The sequence below is a fragment of the Mytilus edulis genome, chromosome 13 (genome assembly GCF_963676685.1).
Source record: "Mytilus edulis chromosome 13, xbMytEdul2.2, whole genome shotgun sequence".
NCBI classification, from domain to species: domain Eukaryota; kingdom Metazoa; phylum Mollusca; class Bivalvia; order Mytilida; family Mytilidae; genus Mytilus; species Mytilus edulis.
The window spans coordinates 46,481,529-46,504,157 of NC_092356.1; the positions used below are offsets into that span (position 1 = coordinate 46,481,529).

A 22,629-nucleotide genomic window follows, 5' to 3' on the forward strand; every position below is an offset into this window, starting at 1 on the left:
AAATTTGATGTATCAAAATTGTTATTTTTATTTTTGCAAATCCATTCAAGTCTCAATATTCGCAATTATAGAATTATTACAAACATTAATTTTATGATTTAAATAGTGAAGTATAAATTCACCAATTGGTCAAGTTGATTAATCACATTTTGTGTAATTGCAGTTTTCGTCCGACAGCCCGTCATGCTTGATGAAAGCCAGATTGTATTATAAAAAAATCACAAATATTATCATTATTACAATGCATAAACAATTTAACATCGTACAATTCCTATGTATATATTATCCTAAATACACCAAAACCAACTTTTGACTAAATGCACACAGAAAGACGTTTTGAAAAAAGACCTGGTGTGGAATATATTCAGTGAAAGTTGGCCTTTCACTTTTCTGTTTGTAAAGATGAAACCAACTGTAGCTAATTCTGTTTCTTAGAAATTTAGGTATGGATTTCTTTATATTTTTTTCCCTTTTAGTTATTAAATCAATAATGGGATCTTTATTTTCGGTGGTTTCTAAGATTTTCTTATCTTAGAATCGATAATATTTAAGTCCTTTTTGTTTCAGTTCTGCAATCTAACAGCCAGAATGTAAGGACAATACAATTTGCAAAGCATCTTGTGAAGCTTATTTAAACATATATATGGGCCCATGTATTTTTTAAGGTCAGAGTTATTGATTATTTTATTATATTTTTCAATTTAAATTTTCTTATTAAATAATCTCTTTGCAGTTATTTTTCCACTCTGATAATTCAACAGAAATTGGCAAAAGATACTTATAAAAAGTAATTACTTATCTTAATGAAAACTTAAAAAAAAACATCGTTTAATTTTACAGATCGCTATTCCAAATGATTTGGTACAATGATTTTATATTTATGAAAGATAAAAATAATGCTTTTCTTCTTGATTAACCTCAAAGATTGGCTGGATTACATAAAGAACTGAATAATTAATATATTATCTACTTATTGCTTCACCAGGGTTGATATACAATTTAAAATTAGTTCCATTTATACGATTTTGTTATGAAACAAATTGCGTATAACCAATTTTATTTGCTAATTGAAAATTAAGCGGAATAAAATAATTTAAGACAGCAGAGAAGATAATTCTGTTTTAATTGGTTTACTAACATAGTTGTATTACATCTATGTTATTACTAACCGACTTAAATAAAAGAGTGAGCTATTAATACTCTGAATGTATGATGTCTCTAGTCTGGTCAAAGGGTCAGAGTGTCCTACTTAATTAAACTATAAATTGTAGAAATTAGATAACCTGTTTCCACGCGCAGAGAAATTTCACTTATGACCAATGCATGATTGGATTTCATCTTTCTTATTGGTCAATGATCTTGCGGGTCAGCACGAGTTCACGTGTAAGTGCATTATGGTCATTTCCTTTTATCATCAGCATTTGATGTGTTAACTTGTGATTCTTATCAAACAATTTGTTCAAATTCAAAATTTACATGCGGTATGGATGCAGACATCTCTCCATCCAAGTCACAATTTGCAAAAATAAACCAATATAGGTCAATGTACGACCTTCAACACGAAAACTTGGCTTAAACCGAACAGCAAGCTATAAAGGTAATAAAGGGCCCCCAAAATACTAGTGTGAAACCATTTAAACATGAAAACCAACGGTCTAATCTTTATAAAATAACCACATTGACATCAACAAACGACAATCACAGTTATTATCCGTCTAAGATGGTTAAAGAGATGGTCATCATATATTTCAGTATTTGCCTGCACGGTGACCCAGGAACATATATATTATATATTAGATATACTGTGACCTATGTATAAAAATACCATATCCACCACCATGTAGCATTACAGACGAGCGATAAGTACTGTTTTTATTATTTTTATTTTTTAATACGGTACTGACATTCCTTACTTCAGAATTTTCAGAATTAGGGTATGTCTGTCCTACATTTTTTTACGTCATTACATAAACATTGTTATAAAAGTTAACAACATATTAAGATTATATTTGTTTCGAAATTAGGAAATTCTCTTACGAAATAAATATTTTATCCAAACCAATCGAACAACTATATTGTCGGACATGCGGTCGTTGTGGTTTGTTTAATCAAGCATTTTAATAATGGTTTTATTGTTCCTATTCAGGTTTGTTTTATTTTATTATAACATTAAGCGTAAACTCAACACAAATTAATTATGAAGCATAGCAATTGGATTCCAGGAACCAAGTTTTAATGGCAGTTATTTATTTGGTTTTTCTTATATAAAAGACATTAGATAATTTCCATTAGACGTAACAAATGGCATAAAACTTATACTTTTGTGTGCAATATTCAATGTATGAAATGATATTTATAAAGTAAAAGGTATTGATCGTTGTTACGTACATTCATACTACAAGTTTGATTTTAAGATGGCGTTGAGTTTTCAACATTGATTGATTAATCGTACATATTACATAAAATATATAGTTTGTTCGACATCTTCTGTTCGGAAAAAATGCTTACAACACAGTAAATTTTCAAAACGATAAAAAAAAAAATACCTCGATTCCACGTCTGGCGTACAAAATTATAAGCCTGGTATCTTTGATGGTTTTTTTTCAAATAGAAGAATAAATGTTTCACTTGCTTGCTGAAATATCACTCTGTGCTCCGTCACTGTTTTCCTTTTTTCTGGTTATTTTGTATCCTTGATTGTACCGCAGGTGACCATTATACCTTCCGTTTTAACTTTTTTGATTCGAGCGTCACTATTTTTTTTGGGGGGGGGGGGGGGAGGGGGGGTAGACGAAACACATGTCTGGCATACACAATTTTAATCCTGGTATCTATGATGATATGAAAATAAGAAGATATGGTATAATTTCCAATGACAACTCTCCACAAGAGAAATGAGTCAAACCTTTGTGTTTGATCTATTCTGAAGGAGAGAGACAAAACAAAGGCTATCAAAATTTAAGGCCGTACGCTCGTTTAGCAGTGAGTGCCTTATGTATAAAACGCAACCAAGTCATATTAAATTGAATCCTAAGAGACCTATTTTTGGAATGTTAAGCATTTTGCACATTTAAAGAACTCTAAACAATACCTTTTAAGGGGTCTGAAAGTAACCTTTCACAAAACAAATTAATGTCCGCCACGGATACAATCCTTTGTTTGTCCAAGTTCCCCCATTCGCGAACCCAGTCGACACAATATGTACAATCATACTATTTTATTCAACATTGTCTCATCATCACTGGACGCTAAAAAACAATCATTCATTGACTCTCTTCCTCATCTCTTTTTATCCATAACTGGAAAACGCTGGTCATATAACTTTTTTGAAATATGGAATGGACGTCTACTATTATAATGTAATATATATACTTTTTATATAAATATATAACACATATATCGATAAAATGTATACGGTTTAAGTATAATCGCACACAGTTTTAATATTTCCGACGATTCCTTGTGATATGTCGTTAAAAAGAACATTTACATAACGAAACATTAATGGCCTCCAATATTTTATAAAAAAAATAATGTCAATCATAAAAAATCTTACTTTATTTAGAAAATGTATTAACGTCTAGTTGTTAACTTCTGTGTCATACGGTGTCTGATGGAGTGCAATAGCAATTATACCACAGCTTATTTTTATAATAAGCACCAAAATATGAAGTCTTAATTTTAAGTTGAAAAAACTCTCATGATTTTTATTGTCAGTTTTTAAAACTGCAAAGCTCACACTCTTAACAATTATTATTTTTATTGTAAGGATCGGCATTGGCAACACAGAAAACATCACCAGGAACAACAACAGACTTGTTATTGATAGGACAGAACTGGTTATTCATACCTAACAATAAACCATGACCAAACATTTACTAAACATCAGTTTTTCATTGTATTTAGTCACGTCTCATATATACAGTTTTGAATTTCTATAATTTTTGACATGAACAAATTCGTTTATGGTTTTGCATTTCCCTTTGCATTATGAAAACTTTTAGTATTTTGTTTTCTAGAAATCTGAAAAAAATCAATTTGACATTAATGTTCTTCATAAATTAATGAACTTTATTTCAGACAAATGGTTACTTTTAACTTTTTTATAAATTTTATCATAGCAATCAATACTTCAAATGAAATTCAATATTAAAAGAAAAGTCGGATTTCAAACTTTACAGCGTATTTACGCAGCCCTGGCTTTTAAATGTTTAGGTTAAAACATTTCGTGTGAAGGTTAATCCAGAAAAGCGCTTCGGATGCACGAAATATATTGTATTTACTTCATTTACTAGCACTGGAGCAATACCACTGCTGGTGGACTTTTAGTCCCCGGTGGTATCATCAGCTCAGTAATCAGTGCTTCGGTACTGATATATTTTATAACATCACCGTAAAGTAAGATATTATTAAAGGTAAAGGCAAAGTTGACATCAGATCAGTTTGGCCGTTCTGTTTATGCCCGTTTTGGTTACATATTTTTTTACGTTGCAGCGTATTTAGGCATCTCTGGCTTTCAACTGTTTGAGCGTTCCGAATGCAGGTTAATTCAGTAAAATCTTCGGAAGCACGAAATTGATCAAGTATTTGTTTCATTGCAAAACAGACTGAAGACCATACAATGTACAGGAAGCGTCGGAAATTGTTCTTTATTTCACATATCCATTATTACAATGCTTATCAATACCAAGTTTCGGCATGTTACCTAATATGATGCAAGCAACTAATTCATTGCTGCCCCAAATTATAGTTCATGCAAAGGACACATTGTGAGCAGCTACAATAGAGGAGGTAGCACACTTCTGCATCGTTTTGGATAGTAACTCTTTCAATAAAAAAAACATTCATCAAAACATAGAAAATTGATTCAAAATTAAGCAACATGAGGTTATATCATAATCCTACAGAAAACACACTGTTCACTTTCGACATTCTTTGAAAATCGGCACATTTTAATAAAAAGAAATGTGTAATATATTCATTTTATTCTTCTTCACATATTTTCTTGTCCCTGTTCAGCGGCCACAATAAACTGTCAAAATTTTCTTCCACTATGTTCCGCTTTAAGTCAAGAATAATAATTAAGTAAACTTGATACTATTTGGTGATCAATCTATGAGTATTGAAGACAATGTGCAGATAGTTAAGGCTGTTCATGAATATATAAAAAATTCAGAGAGATTTGTATAATGAAATGTATTTTATAGTCCAAAACCAAATTAACTTTTACTTTGTATGTCTGTATTTTATATTATATTAAGCTCTTAGACCCGAACCAGCTGAAAAATAATTAAAATTGAAACAAAAGTTATAATGAAACGACAATACATTGAAATTAATATTATTAAAGCTAAAAAGCTAATAAATGCACCTTTATTTCTATATCATTCATATATTCAATTTGTATATCTTTAATTTCTTAAATCTATTTTTTTTTTCTTTTATTATTAACATTCTAAATTCTTTTTATATTATTATAATTCTTTAATGTATCAATATGGTTACTACTCGTTGTCGTTTTTCTTCAGGTGCAATAATTAAGTAAAAATAAGTACATGATATCAAACATGTTGTTTTAAAAATGAGTTATTAAATTTATTATTTTAGATAGCTGACTGGAGACCATTTAATTTAATGTGAGACCTCTAAATCAATGTTGGAGTATATAACCTAGAATACTAAAACTTTTTTTTCATAATTTATTTTTTCATAATTTTTATGAATTAACATTTGAAGTATTTCAAAATAGTCATACTTTTGATCTGAGTTAACTATTTGAAATATCATTCCAGTCAGCTAAGAGGTATTTTTGAAAAATTAATTCTGTTTTGTCTTTATGTTTGTGTATGTGTTGCTTTGTTTGAATGTAATATATTGTACCTTGTTTTGTGGAGAGGGCTTACATAGGCTATGCCTGTTGCCCAATCCAATTCAAAATATTTGAATAAAATATTGTTTAAACTAATAATTAAGTATATACAGATATTTGATAGCTATAATCCTATAAACAGGTGCCCTTTAAAAACAGTAATTTTGGCTATCCTTAAAGCCGAGCCTTGCATTATCAAAAACACACAGTGGTGTTTATAGTAAGGGGTTAGACGTTACATTCCCGATTGAGTAAAGGGTAGACGGTCATTTTCCTTATGTCTGTCCTACATAAGGAGTCATTAAGACCTGCTCTTTAAAAGTGTATGCTCGGCTTGTTGAAATACGCCTGGATGTAACATCTATAATGATTAGTCCTTTTTGGATTTTATACCTCATACGCATCCTTGTTGATTGTCTCCTTTCTTGTTGTTGTCACTCATATTGTTAAATCATGGTATCTACAAATGGAATACTACGGTATTTGTTCATGACACACCTATAGTACCTTTGTACCATCTCAATTGTTTTCTTGTTGTTGTTTTTTTATGTTGACGAGGGTCTTATACTACACTTTCATATTCTAATGTTGGTCTTACTAATGAGTTGTATGCATTTTCTGTTATTGGCGTTTAAATTTCTTTTTAGGAACCTAATAGTTTAATTTGCTTTTTAACAGATGTATACAAATAGTGATGCATATAAGCTGACGGTTACTCCTAGGTATTTTACAGCTTATAATAACTGAGGAACATGGCCATGTTATATATAGTTTTTAAAGATGTATTTTCTTTTCTTGCGTATTTCATTTTACTGTGTTGAACTTCATTAATCATCGATATATGTTTCCAGTCTGTTAGTTTATTCATGTAATATCTGTATACCGTATTTTTTTACTTTTAACCCATTGTGACTTGGATGGATAGATGTCTTATTGGCACTCACATCTTTTCATTTATATATGCTGTCAAAGTGGGATTCTTTTGTGTTTTTAACTAGTTAATTATATTACACAACGAATGAATGAAAACCGTGTAGCATGTTCTTATTGGCACTCACATCTTTTCATTTATATATGCTGTCAAAGTGGGATTCTTTTGTGTTTTTAACTAGTCAATTATATTACAAAACGAATGCATGAAAACCGTGTAGCATGGTCATATGAACAGCTGTTAGAGATTATATTGCAGTGGTCGAAACGCAACTTGATTTATAGTTCTAAAATTATTAAAGAGACTTAATTCTCCTATTATAGTATAGCCCAAATGAATATACATTTTAAATGGCATAAACTAGTTTTCATAGATTTCTAATATTGACAATTAAAGATAATATTTTATATAGTAATAGGGTCTTTAACGGTTCTTAATCTTATAAGGACATCTAAGTTAATCAGATACTAACAAGTCGAATGTTCCGCCATATGATACTATTTGTAGAGGATAGTAGGTAGACGCCGTCTATCTTCCGAGGTCTATCATTTACCGAGGTATTTCCGACTATAGACTATGATTATCTAGATACGTTAGATTCAGTGATTGATTGATTGGTGTTTAAACGCCACTTTCAGCACTTTTGTGCTATTTCGTGGCGATCAGATTTTATTGGTGTAGGAAGCCGGAGAGAACTACTGACCTTCGGTAGGAAAACTAACAATACTATAATAGAAAAAAAACAAAGGATATGGGGTATCCATCCACGACACAAAATCTTAACATGACAGCAAGAACACACAAAAAGCAAAGGAACAGCGCTTTATTGCTGTCACAAAGCATCTCAAAGTCACAATTATTGAGGCCTTCAACACGCATAAAAAAACCTATCATCTAGGTTTAAGTTTAAGACGGTCCCTAACACCGAAATTCTTTGCAAACATAATACGGATAGACTTTGTAATATGTTTTATCGCTATTTTGTGCATTTTTCTTTTGAACTCTTTTTGTGATATTTTTCATATCATGCTTCTCGCTTGAGAATTATCGCTAGAAACTAAGGAGACCACGTGGCGTTGCTAACGAAATTGACATGAAATTGACAACGTCGTCAAAGGTAAAATAGCGATAAACAGATTATCTTTGGTCATCTCAACTCGATTGCTTTTCTCACTTTCGCTGAACCATCTCAAGCGAGAAAATCAATCTCGCTGAGATGATCAACGATAATCTATAAATACCACCAAGACGGGCCCGATAAAAAAAAGAACATACTGGAAAGTAGTATCTATTTATAACAAAAAAATTCCTTTGCGTAGGTGTAAATATCTAACTATGTAGAATATGTTTAGTAATTTAAAACGTGTCAAATGAAAGGTGAACGATTATAATTGGAGTCCATCGCACCTGCCACGGGATTCGAACTCACAACCTCAGTGTTGCAGATACGTTAGATGGTTTGCCTATTTTCAGTATTGATTCCATTGTAATATAGATTATCGGAATACCGATATTTCAAACTTACCTGTTTAATTAATTGTATCTGTAATTACGGAGACTTCAGGGGCGGATGCAGGAATTTTCGAAAGGGGGGGTGCTAACCCAGGGCACCCAGGGCAAAGGGGGGTGCAAAACATATGTCCCGATACAAATGCATTGATCGGCAAAAATAAAGGGGGTGCGCACCCCCGGAACCCCCCCCCCTGGATCCGCCACTGGACTTAATCCGATATACGTCATTTAATTTACTTGAAATTTCCTTTTCCAGTCGTTAATGTTATGAGGAACAAAGGTAATAAATTAAAATATAAAAGGAAATAAGATATAAAAAAGAAAATGTGGTATGATTGCCAATGAGACAACTCTCCACAAGAGACCAAAATGACACAAAAATTAACAACTATGGGTCACCGTACGGCCTTCAATAATGAGCGAATTTCATACCGCATATAAAAAGGATAATTTTTTTATACTAAGAGTCAATTTTCGATTAGTTATCAATTAACATCAGAATGTTTAAAATGATAAGTGTCAAAGCGTTTACTTCGAAAATTGAATGGTAAATGAAGAGAAGATAGAAATTCAACTGGTATACCAGATCTATAGGTAATTGGAAATCGTAGAACATTACAGGAACGATAGAGGCAAACAGATGTAAGAAATATAATTGAATCTATGAAGACAAATTTCCAAACAATTTGATGCGATTTCTTCTATTCTCTCTTTAGAAATGTCAGAATAATCTGTCACAAAACTGTAGAATATTTCTTCATTCGAATCATTTTAGGTCAAAACTGCTAAAAATCAGTTCTAGAGTAATACTGTTCAAAATATTTCTAAGGTAAAACTGTTCAAAATATTTCTAAGGTTAAACTGTTCAAAATATTTCTAAGGTTAAACTGTTCAAAATATTCCTAAGGTAATACTGTTCAAAATATTTCTAAGGTAAAACTATCCGAATCTGTTCTATGGTAGAACTCTCTGAACTTGTTCTTAGGTATAACAGTTCCAAAAAGACATAAATTAGAGCAGCTCTTTAATCATAATTAATCCGATATACGTCATTTAATTTACTTGAAATTTCCTTTTCCAGTCGTTAATGTTATGAGGAACAAAGGTAATAAATTAAAATATAAAAGGAAATAAGATATAAAAAAGAAAATGTGGTATGATTGCCAATGAGACAACTCTCCACAAGAGACCAAAATGACACAAAAATTAACAACTATGGGTCACCGTACGGCCTTCAATAATGAGCGAATTTCATACCGCATATAAAAAGGATAATTTTTTTATACTAAGAGTCAATTTTCGATTAGTTATCAATTAACATCAGAATGTTTAAAATGATAAGTGTCAAAGCGTTTACTTCGAAAATTGAATGGTAAATGAAGAGAAGATAGAAATTCAACTGGTATACCAGATCTATAGGTAATTGGAAATCGTAGAACATTACAGGAACGATAGAGGCAAACAGATGTAAGAAATATAATTGAATCTATGAAGACAAATTTCCAAACAATTTGATGCGATTTCTTCTATTCTCTCTTTAGAAATGTCAGAATAATCTGTCACAAAACTGTAGAATATTTCTTCATTCGAATCATTTTAGGTCAAAACTGCTAAAAATCAGTTCTAGAGTAATACTGTTCAAAATATTTCTAAGGTAAAACTGTTCAAAATATTTCTAAGGTTAAACTGTTCAAAATATTCCTAAGGTAATACTGTTCAAAATATTTCTAAGGTAAAACTATCCGAATCTGTTCTATGGTAGAACTCTCTGAACTTGTTCTTAGGTATAACACTTCCAAAAAGACATAAATTAGAGCAGCTCTTTAATCATAATTAAAAACATTTCTAGTTGCCGAGGAAGTCACGGTCACTCAGCTGGATTTTTTCTGCATGTCATATTTTAGATAAAAAGGATCAATATAAATAGTAAAAAGTTAAAAACACATTAGGAGGTATTTTATTCTATATAAGGCTTAAGCAATGAGAAAATTCTCTTTATAAAGACAATTATTCAGATCGGGAAACTCATTGGGGTGTTAATTATCAGAAAAAGTTTTGGATTTATAGTGGCCATATCATTTTCTTCGTGAGAGTTTTTTTTTATAATTATTTTACTTTAACTGACATTATAATTTTTTTATGTAATAATGCATAAATGTTTTAATATTATTTTGTAAATGTTGGCATGCGCTAATAGCAACAGTTCGTTAAACTAACTATAATAAACGAAAGAAATGATAATAACAAATTTCAAAAATGAATGATACTAACTGATTGATCGAGAAAAGGACCAACCAAATTTCAGGATATTTCATTTGAAAAATTATAGATAAAATGTAATTGATAAAATAGACAGCCATACAGCTGTCATGACAAGTAGTGGTTAAGCAACGCAAATAAAGTATTAATTTGCCAAACAAATTAGATTTGAGAGAAAAACAGTCCCTTAAATGCAATTGTAGACAAAAACAAGTTTCAGACAATGTTAGACAGGTACGTGAAGAATGTGCATCGTATTATTTTTGTAAATACATTTGTATGTCAAACAGGTTGTGGTGTTTCTTTGGTATGCGGAACTGCCTTGTGACTCGAATGTTGACGGGTCTTGGATACATTTGCGTAACCCTTTTCCGAAGCAGTCCGCCACACTTTTGAATAGTTGTAAAACATAACAAAGTTGTTTACAAATATTGGTATGGTGATAGACAACAGACAAACACCTGTGATTGCACACAGACCACCAATACATTTTGATAATCCAATAGTAGGTACCATATCGCCATACCCAACGGTCGTCATAGTAACAACTGCCCACCAAAATGAATCTGGTATACTCGGGAACGCTGTATCTCCAGAGAAAAATGCAAATGCCCCAAACATCAACATGCCAACAACAAAAAACATTGACATCAGTAAGACTTCCAAGCCACTAGCTCGGACGGCATACATTAGCACACGAAATCCGGTTAAGTTTTTAACCAATCGGAATAGTCTAAATATTCGAACTATCTGCAGACAATGAATAATGTCATAAATAGACGCTTCATATTTGTCTTTTGGATTTGCGAGATTTGCAAAATAGATTGAAAACATTACCACAAGAGAGAATATGTCGACGAGGTTCAAAAAGTCACAGAAAAAACTTGTGTACTTGTAAGGAAAGAGTACAAATCGAGTGATGATTTCTACAGTAAAGTATGCCACTGTTATGAATTCTATATAATATAAGTAATCCAACTTTGTGCTGACCATTTCCGGTAGTGGTGGGATTGTTGTATTTGTGGTATTTGATCCATCGAAATGACCTTTATAAGCCTCGAAATCATCTCCAAAATACTCCTCCCATTCCGATTGTATAAGTTTTCTTCTGAAGGATGGGTGTGTCTGGCAGACAAGTCCAAATATAGACGCTAACACAAACAGTGCACTGGTAAAGAAATAGACCTGAAATTTAAAAAATATATAATTAAACATGTCTACAAGGAAACAGATTAATATAAGCACGCGTTGCTTGTTTCTGAATTATATTTGTGAATGTGAATTTATTTTCAATATAAAAATATTGTTTACACTTATATGTCTGTTTTGTGAATTTTGTTTTTAACATTTGAAATATATAATCGGTTTTATTGTTTAAACATTAGCACAACGTTACTTACTGTTCACAATTATTATACATTACATAAATCACTGATATCTCTCCCAGTTATTGTGATAAATTTTATATCCTGAACTTCTATTTCTAGCCTAATCTGCAGTAGGGTTTACTAGCATACATATACATTTGGAATAAAAAGACATCAGACTTTTCAGGTCTGAATATTGGTTACGATCGATAGAGTATCTCTAAAATTAAGAGGTCAACATCTCTACGAACAAACATGTCTATAAATATATTACAGATTGGAATGTCCTTTCTGAATCTTATTGTATGTCACAAACCCTAAAACCCATAAAAAGATGTATTGGAGATCTATTATAGCATAGCTAAATACACAATCCCTCTGTTTCCTCAATGCTACATCTCCATGCAACTATTCACTTTGTTTTATCTTGTAAAAATAAGCTGTTTTTTCAACAATACTTTCAATGTACATAACACAAATCCAGGATACAAGTGATGTTTTACTCTCATTTCTATGAGCCAACTCTTGTACAAGTTTGGATGAAGAATCAGATTTTATCGCTATCACAGAAAATTGGATATTTCAACTCTTCTATGATAGAGTACCTTGGTACCTACCACCCCTGCTGAGATAAAAGACAGTAAAAGACAAAAGCGGATATTACATATGGTATAGCATTTTTCTTCTTCATTGGTTATTACAAACACGGGGTTTCAAGAGTATTAAAGTATATGGACGCAATGTTTCTATGTTTATACATATATATTGACTGTCAATTAAAAAAAATCTTGCAAAATACAATGTAAAATACACAAAAAGAACACTGAAGTCGTTTTCCATAAAATGCTATTTACATGATTATATATAAATAAAGGATGTTCACTTAGTCAATACGTTATATATGAACCTGTTATATTATATTGAACCTCGTACTTTTGCATCGGTAATTCTAACATGACGTCCTTCAAACGCCTTGAGTACACACCCGTGGTAAAATAGGAATATATTGCTTGGGCTGTTCTGACGTACTCCCATGTCATATGCTTTTTTATGAATGAGTTACCCGACGTCATAGAAAGATGACGTAATAGTTTCAGCTTTTTACGGAAAAAACACGCTTGTGGAACCGAAAATCATCACAACAAGGAATCGTAAACAAACGATGCTAAAATGTGGTATAAGTCTTTTTTTTTTATATACTAGTCAACAAAAGAAACGATACACGACTTTGAAATAAAATTTATCAAAAAGTATTAAATATAAAACAAAATGAAATACACTATTTTAAAAAGCTTTCATTTGCAATGTATGCACATGTGATAATGAAAATCAAAACTTGTCGGAAAGTATCTAAATTCCCTGTAAACGACTATAGGGTGCAAATAAGTTTTGCGGAAAGTTGAATAGAAAATCGACACGTAATTTTCTAAGTACTAAATAAAATTTCAACTTTGTTTAAAAATATTTAATATGCTAATCAAGTTGTGTTTCATGTTGTAACTAATGGGTTGAAATATTGTTTTTTTAAATTTTTGGGAAAAAAAAGTTTTTTTGAAATCTCAAAAAATGCAAAAAAAAAATTTTTTTATTTTTGTCTCAAATTAATGCTTTGGATATGAAAACAACTCACAGTAAATTTGGAACATTTCGGGTTAGTTTTAAGATTGTGACCGCTTTTTGAATATCACTTTACACATACTGTCTATGGTAAATCAGTTGATAATGTAGACATTTTAACGATTTCTCGTGGGGCCGAACTTTGGTAAACAAATAAACGAACAAACTGTATGATTTTTAAAAACAAATTGATGGCAAACATTGTCTTTACCTTTAAATGAGAGGTTGGCATCATTAGTTGAAACTTTTGTTTTTCAGATTGTCGTTTTATGTAAATTTTGTAAAAAACAAAAAAAATCGTCAAAAAACATCACGAAAGCAAAAAAATATTTTTTTTAAACGGATTTATATTTCCGTAATGATTAAGTATTACTACCTTCTATATTGGTCCTATAAACGGAAAACTTTATCTTAAATTTGAAAAAAAAGTCTTGTATCGTTTCTTTTGTTGACTAGTATACATATAAGACATTTTTAAGAAAATTAACATTTAATTCATTCAAAACTATCCAAATACGTTATATCAGGGTTATATAATTGTAAATAGTTTGAGCATGTCACTAATTCTGTTTTCTCTGTTCTCTTACGACAATTTAATAGTGCATTTATTTATGGGAACGGCAAATAATTGCCTCAACCTAGAGCTCTTCGATCCAAAAGAATTGCCGTGTTTGTCCTATTAGAATCGAAATAATTCATGGGAGCTTGAATATATAGATCTAGATTTTACCTCGGGTTGGCCCTTTATGCCGATATTTTACCCCTCGCTATCGCTCAGGGTAAAATATTTTACATAAAGGGCCAACCCGTGGTAAAATCTAGATATATTCAAGCCCCCATGACTTATTTCTAAAAATATAAACAAGTCCATATATAACGTATTGGCCTCGTCAAAAGTGCATTGAAGATGGTTATTAGTTTTTTCAGTTGTGTCTATATACGGTTGTATAAACATTTTATGAATATAGAAAAAACAGTAACTTTTAACTAAGAGCCATAAAGACTACAGAGATTTAACTGATGATTACTATCACGTAGTTTTGTTTGTAGATCTTGTATTGCTGGTAATATTTGCTTTGACATTTCTGATTACTATGATATTAATCAAGTTAATAGACAAAAACGATGCAATATGTAAAGTGTACTTAGATTTTAAATAATAAGTTAATATTTGACAGATTCCTTAGTCAAATTACAATCATGGTAAATGTAAATTGTGCAACAGTATAAAAAAAGTATGTCTTACAAAACTAACTCAAATTTAGGAGCCTGTAATTCAAAGGTTGTCGTTTGTTGCTGTATATCATATTTGTATTTCGTTCATTGTTCTTTTTACCTAAATCAGGTCGTTAGTTTTCTCGTTTGAATTGTTTTAAATTTGTCATTTCGGGGCCTTTTATAACGACTATGTGGTATGGGTGTTGCTTGTTGTTGAAGGCCGTACGATGACCTACAGTTGTTAACTTCAATGTCATTTGATCTCTGGTGGAGGTCTTTTTTTGGCAATTATACAACATCTTCTTATTTTTGTAATTGAACAATCATCAAATATAAAATGTAACACGATACCGAATGGCATATCTCCCGGCTAGGATGAAATTTGAAAAAATTTAGGCAGGACAGGAGTTTTGAGTAAAAAAAAAAGTCAGGATGAGAAACTTGTTAAAAAAAAAAGGCAGGATGACAATTTGTGTAAAAAAAGTCAGGATAAACTAGAAAAAAGGCAGGACCGAATAGAGTAAAAAATAAAAAGGCAGGACAGAGATTACAAATAAAAAAAAAAGCAGGACAAAATTTTTCATCCTAGCCCCCCCCCCCCCCCCCCCCCCCCCCTCCCCCCATAAAAATCAAATGGTAGCTCCCTTACCTTTATAGATTTTCCAATGATTTAATTTTGGATGTAACATGTCATCTGATTGGCTGACATTATTTTGTTATCCGTCCATAGACATAATTTAGTCATGTGACCGTGACGTCATCAACGTTCATGGTTTTCTACGGTTTAAGGTGGTTCCTAACACTACAGGGAGATAACTCTGTAAAGTCAGCTAAACGTTTTAATTACGTTGTGTTGTTAAAGGAATATTAAGCTTCTCAATGATCAAAATTGGTGTTAGTCAAACTGCTATATAACCAGTGTAATTTTTCTTACAAAACGGTTGGTTCAAAATTTTTTGAAATTTTGAAAATTTTGTTTAAAGGTCAAAGTAAGTACTCCATAGGAAGTAACGAAAACATACTGTTAACTCCATAGGAAGAAACGAAAACATACTGGTAACTCCATAGGAAGAAACAACAAACATACTGGTAACTCCAAAGGAAGAAACGACAACATACTGGTAACTCCATAGGAAGTAACGAAAACATACTGGTAACTCCATAGGAAGTAACGAAAACATACTGTTAACTCCATAAGAAGAAACGAAAACATACTGGTAACTCCATAGGAAGAAACGACAAACATACTGGTAACTCCATAGGAAGAAACGACAACATACTGGTAACTCCATAGGAAGAAACGAAAACATACTGGTAACTCCATAGTAAGAAACGACAACATACTGGTAACTCCATAGGAAGAAACGAAAACATACCGGTAACTCCATAGGAAGTAACGAAAACATACTGGTAACTCCATAGGAAGTAACGAAAACATACTGGTAACTCCATAGGAAGTAACGAAACCATACTGTTAACTCCATAGGAAGAAACGAAAACATACTGGTAACTCCATAGGAAGAAACGACAAACATACTAGTAACTCCAAAGGAAGAAACGACAACATACTGGTAACTCCATAGGAAGAGACGACAAACATACTGGTAACTCCATAGGAAGAAACGACAAACATTCTGGTAACTCCATAGGAAGAATCGACAACATACTGGTAACTCAAAAGGAAGAAACGACAACATACTGGTAACTCCATAGGAAGAAACGAAAACATACTGGTAACTCCATAGGAAGAAACGACAACATTCTGGTAACTCCATAGGAAGAAACGACAAACATACTGGTAACTCCATAGGAAGAAACGAAAACATACTGGTAACATTATAGGAAGAAACGACAAACATACTGGTAACTCCATATCAAGAAACGACAAACAACGAAAAGACAAAACGAAACCATACTGTTAACTCCATAGGAAGAAACGAAAACATACTGGTAACTCCATAGGAAGAAACGACAAACATACTAGTAACTCCAAAGGAAGAAACGACAACATACTGGTAACTCCATAGGAAGAGACGACAAACATACTGGTAACTCCATAGGAAGAAACGACAAACATTCTGGTAACTCCATAGGAAGAATCGACAACATACTGGTAACTCCATAGGAAGAAACGAAAACATACTGGTAACTCCATAGGAAGAAACGAAAACATTCTGGTAACTCCATAGGAAGAAACGACAACATACTGGTAACTCAAAAGGAAGAAACGACAACATACTGGTAACTCCATAGGAAGAAACGAAAACATACTGGTAACTCAATAAGAAGAAACGAAAACATACTGGTAACTCCATAGGAAGAAACGACAAACATACTGGTAACTCCATAGGAAGAAACGAAAACATACTGGTAACTCCTAGGAAGAAACGAAAACATACTGGTAACATTATAGGAAGAAACGACAAACATACTGGTAACTCCATATCAAGAAACGACAAACAACGAAAAGACAAAACGAAACCATACTGTTAACTCCATAGGAAGAAACGAAAACATACTGGTAACTCCATAGGAAGAAACGACAAACATACTAGTAACTCCAAAGGAAGAAACGACAACATACTGGTAACTCCATAGGAAGAGAAGACAAACATACTGGTAACTCCATAGGAAGAAACGACAAACATTCTGGTAACTCCATAGGAAGAATCGACAACATACTGGTAACTCCATAGGAAGAAACGAAAACATACTGGTAACTCCATAGGAAGAAACGAAAACATTCTGGTAACTCCATAGGAAGAAACGACAACATACTGGTAACTCAAAAGGAAGAAACGACAACATACTGGTAACTGCATAGGAAGAAACGAAAACATACTGGTAACTCCATAAGAAGAAACGAAAACATACTGGTAACTCCATAGGAAGAAACGACAAACATACTGGTAACTCCATAGGAAGAAACGAAAACATACTGGTAACTCCTAGGAAGAAACGAAAACATACTGGTAACATTATAGGAAGAAACGACAAACATACTGGTAACTCCATATCAAGAAACGACAAACAACGAAAAGACAAAACACAGTCTAAAACCACAGTCTAAAAACACAGTCTAAAAACACAACATAAAAAAATAAGGACAGCAACACAATCTCATCTTAAACCGGGGTGGTCCCAGGTTGTCCTAAAGGGTAAGCAGATCTCGTTCGACATGTGGTACCCGGCGTGCTGCCTAGGTAAGAACAAATTCGATGATATGGTGTCTCAATTTTTACGTCACATTCGAAGAAAAGAACAAGGGATTGTGGTTACAACAATTGAAACCTATCCATCGTCATCTTTGAATTAGATATTGGATAACGATCAACTAGCCCTTGATGCCGGCCGTAAAATTTTCGAAGAGATGACTCCAACTTTCCCACTTGACACCTTACATCTAATAGCATCTTCGCTAGCCAAGGGTTACGATCCACTTCCCTCCTCTCCACCCTTGGCGGATTGAGATAGAATTTCGGAGACACAAGGTAATGATGCCGGCCGTAAAATTTTCGAAGAGATGACTTCAACTTTACCACTTAACACCTTACATCTAATAGCATCTTCGCTAGCCAAGGGTTACGATCCACTTTCCTCCTCTCCACCCTTGGCGGATTGAGATAGAATTTCGGAGACACAAGGTAATGATGCCGGCCGTAAAATTTTCGAAGAGATGACTTCAACTTTACCACTTAACACCTTACATCTAATAGCATCTTCGCTAGCCAAGGGTTACGATCCACTTTCCTCCTCTCCCTTGGCTAGCGAAGATGATCTAATAGATTCATTGTAGCAATCCTCTATCAAGAAAATCAGGGTAAAAAACACAAGTTCTGGAATATCGTATCAACTGGGAGATTTGTACTCAATATTCAGGCACTGTTGGAATGTTATTTTTCTGATCGGATGATAGAATTTGTCGGCAGACGTTTATTTATTATTCTAATATATGACGTGCTTCTTTCGCTTTGTAAACAACACCGTGATGAAATTCTGCATATATCTATACTTAGCGCAGACTCAGAGATATATACATAATAATGGCTGTTCCAATATACTTTTGAAGTTTGTAGAAAACTCTTTTCAAACGGGATAGCTCATCCTCATTTTTACGGAAATGTTGTTAACCGTGCCCGGAAATTTAGAAATGATCCATGTAAACTTGTCGCTCCTTTAAATAAACTTATTCTAAAAGGTTACCTATTCAACACTGTAATAAGATCATTGAATATTGTTTTTATTGGTATAAATATTGATTTTGTTATCAGTAAATTTTAAGCTAACTAAATATTATTCATGAATCTACAATCTGTCGATACCTGTAAATTGGCATTGCACAAGGTCGCGTTTTTCTCTGGCTGTTTATGACGTCTTTACATTGGATGTTGGATGTGTACGGATTGATAGTTTAGTCCTAGATGCATGATTTTTTTATTAGTTGTTAGTGGCTTTGAACTAGCTGTCAGATAACTGCGAGTACTCTCAGATCTGTTCATTGTGTCTTTTTGTGTCGGGATGTATAAGTACCCGGCCACGTCCACTTGTATTTTTGTCCATCTGATGAGTTGAGCTTTTTTCAACTGATTTGTATAGTTCGTTCTTATGTTGTACTGTTATACCACTGTCCCAGGTTAGGGGAGGGTTGGGATTCCGCTAACTTGTTTAACCCCGCCACATTATTTATGTATGTACCTGTCCCAAGTCAGGAGCCTGTAATTCAGTGGTTGTCGTTTGTTTATGTGTTACATATTTGTTTTTCGTTCATTTTTTTTACATAATAAAGCCGTTAGTTTTCTCGTTTGAATTGTTTTACATTGTCTTATCGGGCCTATTATAGCTGACTATGCGGTATAGGCTTTGCTCATTGTGGAAGGCCGTACGGTGACCTATAGTTGTTAATGTCTGTGTCATTTTGGTCATTTGTGGATAGTTGTCTCATTGGAAATCATACCACATCTTCTTTTTTATATTCCCACGTAAATCCACACGTATTGGAATCTATTTGCAAACCATTTGCCGATTTTATTGCTTTAAAAATTTCAGTTAAAGAAGACAAAATAACTTTTGTTCTTATTCGGATGCATAATATATAGAGAATAATACATGGCAAAATCCGTATCATATGTCGTATCATCCCGAGACATTAATATCAGCCCAAGGGCCTTTAAGCCCGATGGATGATATTGGTCGAGGATGATACGGCATGTGATACGGATTTTGCCATGTATTATACGCTTTATAATATATTTCAACAGAAGAGTATTATATTATATGAACTGTTTTCTGATCCATAGCACTAAGTTACCTTCAGTTCTACTTTTGTCTTGTTTAAAAGGCCTTAAAAAAAACCTTTCAATGCCAAGACCAAATTTCAAAATTGCCAATACGTTAGAAACGTAATAATGTTACGACGTCACCGATAATTTCAGATTTTCAACGTTGACGTTCCTATCGCTTTTGTTACTCTTTCGCCATGCATAGGACGCCTACTATTTTATCATTGCATGCTGCGGCGAGTCAGGATGGTTGGATATATACGTAGGAGGAGGAGCAATAACCATTAGGAATAAAGAAATAAGTTGATTTTCGCAACCCCAAAAAAAAAGAAAGAAAAAGGAAACTATTGCAAAATACAGCAGTGAATTAATAAAACAGACATCAAAACAACGCAAGTTACAAAAATCGAAAGATTCAAGAAATATCCATAAATGAATATTGGGGGGTGGATTCTAACCATTTTATTGTCAGTCATTTGACGTATTTACCACATCTTCCTTTATTAATCATAGACGTATGTACCACGTCTCCTTTTATTTATCATAGACGTATGTACCACGTCTCCTTTTATTTATCATAAACGTATGTACCACATCTCCTTGTATTTATCATAGACGTATGTATCACGTCTCCTTTTTTTTTTTTTTTATCATAAACGTATGTACCACATCTCCTTTTATTTATCATAAACGTATGTATCACATCTCCTTTTATTTATCATAGACGTATGTACCACGTCTCCTTTTATTTATCATAAACGTATGTACCACATCTCCTTTTATTTATCATAGACGTATGTACCACGTCTCCTTTTATTTATTACCACGTCTCCTTTTATTTATCATAGACGTATACATGTACCACATATCCTTTTATTCATACTTCACGTATTTGCCACATCTCCTTTTTTTATTCGTTTGTTTATGTGTCAATGCTAAGGGTGTTTTTTTTTCTTTTTTATCGCATGATTGCATGGCTAATAAAAATTCTATACAAGAAAAGAAAGAAGATGTACACATAGTGATGTATGAAGAATAAAGTTGCAATTCAAAGAAATGCCAAATTCTAATAAAAATAATTATGTACTATGATCTTTCTTGTCTAATTTATTTTATTTTTAATTTCTTGTTTTGTACTTTTTTTCTCCATTGTGGCCTTCATTTTCACATGTGATGTATATAATAACATCATGCAACAGCTGGTAAACTGATCACTATAGATGTATCAGGGGCGGATGCAGCCATTTTAAAAAGGGGGGGTCCTAACCCAGGACAAAAGGGGGGGGGGGGGGTTCCAATTACATGTCCCCATTCAAATGCATTGATCGTCCAAAAAAAGGGGGGTTCCAACCCCCGAAATCCCCCTCTGGATCCGCGCCTGGATGTATCAATATTAACATAATGTTTTGAATTCACCATAAAATTGAAAAACGTTCCCTGAACTATTTTGTGACGGTCAGTTATTTTTGTTGTTTTTTGGTTTGTTGAGAAAAGTCAGAGTTCCCCATCCGCGGGAGATCTTACATTTGGAAAAAGTGTTATTTAAGTTAACTGCCTTTTGGGTGTGTTTTTTTTTGTCCGTCTCTTGACAACTAAAATACTTGTTTATTTTAGAAATCCTTATTTTAAATAATAAATTAAAATTTATAACATGTGACAATCTTTATTATTTGTAAATGTCAAAATGTTACTGTTCGTCGCACATAACTAAATGTCGGTTGAAACACAAACTATGTATACCGCGGAGACATCTACCACATTGTAATCTTGATCACTTCCTTCTTCCGTTACTTCGATATGAACATACAACACAATCTTTCACTTTGCCGTTGGCTAATCTTCGAAGTTCTTGCTTTCGATTTCCGAACTGACCCGGAAATCGATCTCTCATGTGTTCCATTGACAAACTTTCAACTACCTCGTGAATGAACTGGAGACGTGATAGTGGACGAGGTTTGTTTGAGTTTTTATGAATCTTTGAAAAAGATTAAACATGATTTTTTTTCCACATTTTGACGGTTTTCCTTTCATCGTTGTAGAATGCTGTAAACATATCATTTCGATCGACTCCTCCCATATTTTTGCTATAACTTTCTATAGCGGTTGGTTTGCCATGAGGTGAAACTCCTGCTTTGCAAAATGTAGACACTAGGCGAACTGGTTTTCGTTTGTTTTGTCTGTATGCACATACTAATATTTCTTGTCTTCTCATAAATACACATTCATCCGGACGTAATTCTGGGGTTTTTATTCTTTGTGGCATTGGTCGGTTACTTCTCAAAGTTCCAGTCATAAATGTCCTATTCAAAAGCAGTTCTGATGCTAGTGATAGACTAGAAAAAAAACTATCACAAAACACGTGGTATCCTTTATCAAAGAAACCACTAACGTTCAGAAGACTTTTTACAACCATACTACTTTGGAGTTCTCCATCAGGCACAGGATCGAAACGACGACCTCTGTAAACAGTACTATGTATGAGATACCCAGATATAGATTCAACTAGCATCCAAAGTTTATTGCAAAATTTTTGACTTTTTGATGGTATATATTGTGTCATTACAGAGCGCGCACGTG

The 22,629-nt window shown here is 32.9% G+C and overlaps 1 pseudogene; it reads right to left on the bottom strand.

Moving 5' to 3' along the window:
• Positions 1 to 10,853: 10,853 nt before the first annotated feature.
• The window catches only part of LOC139500985 (potassium voltage-gated channel protein egl-36-like), a 61,670-nt pseudogene continuing 49,894 nt past the window's right edge, over positions 10,854 to 22,629 (bottom strand).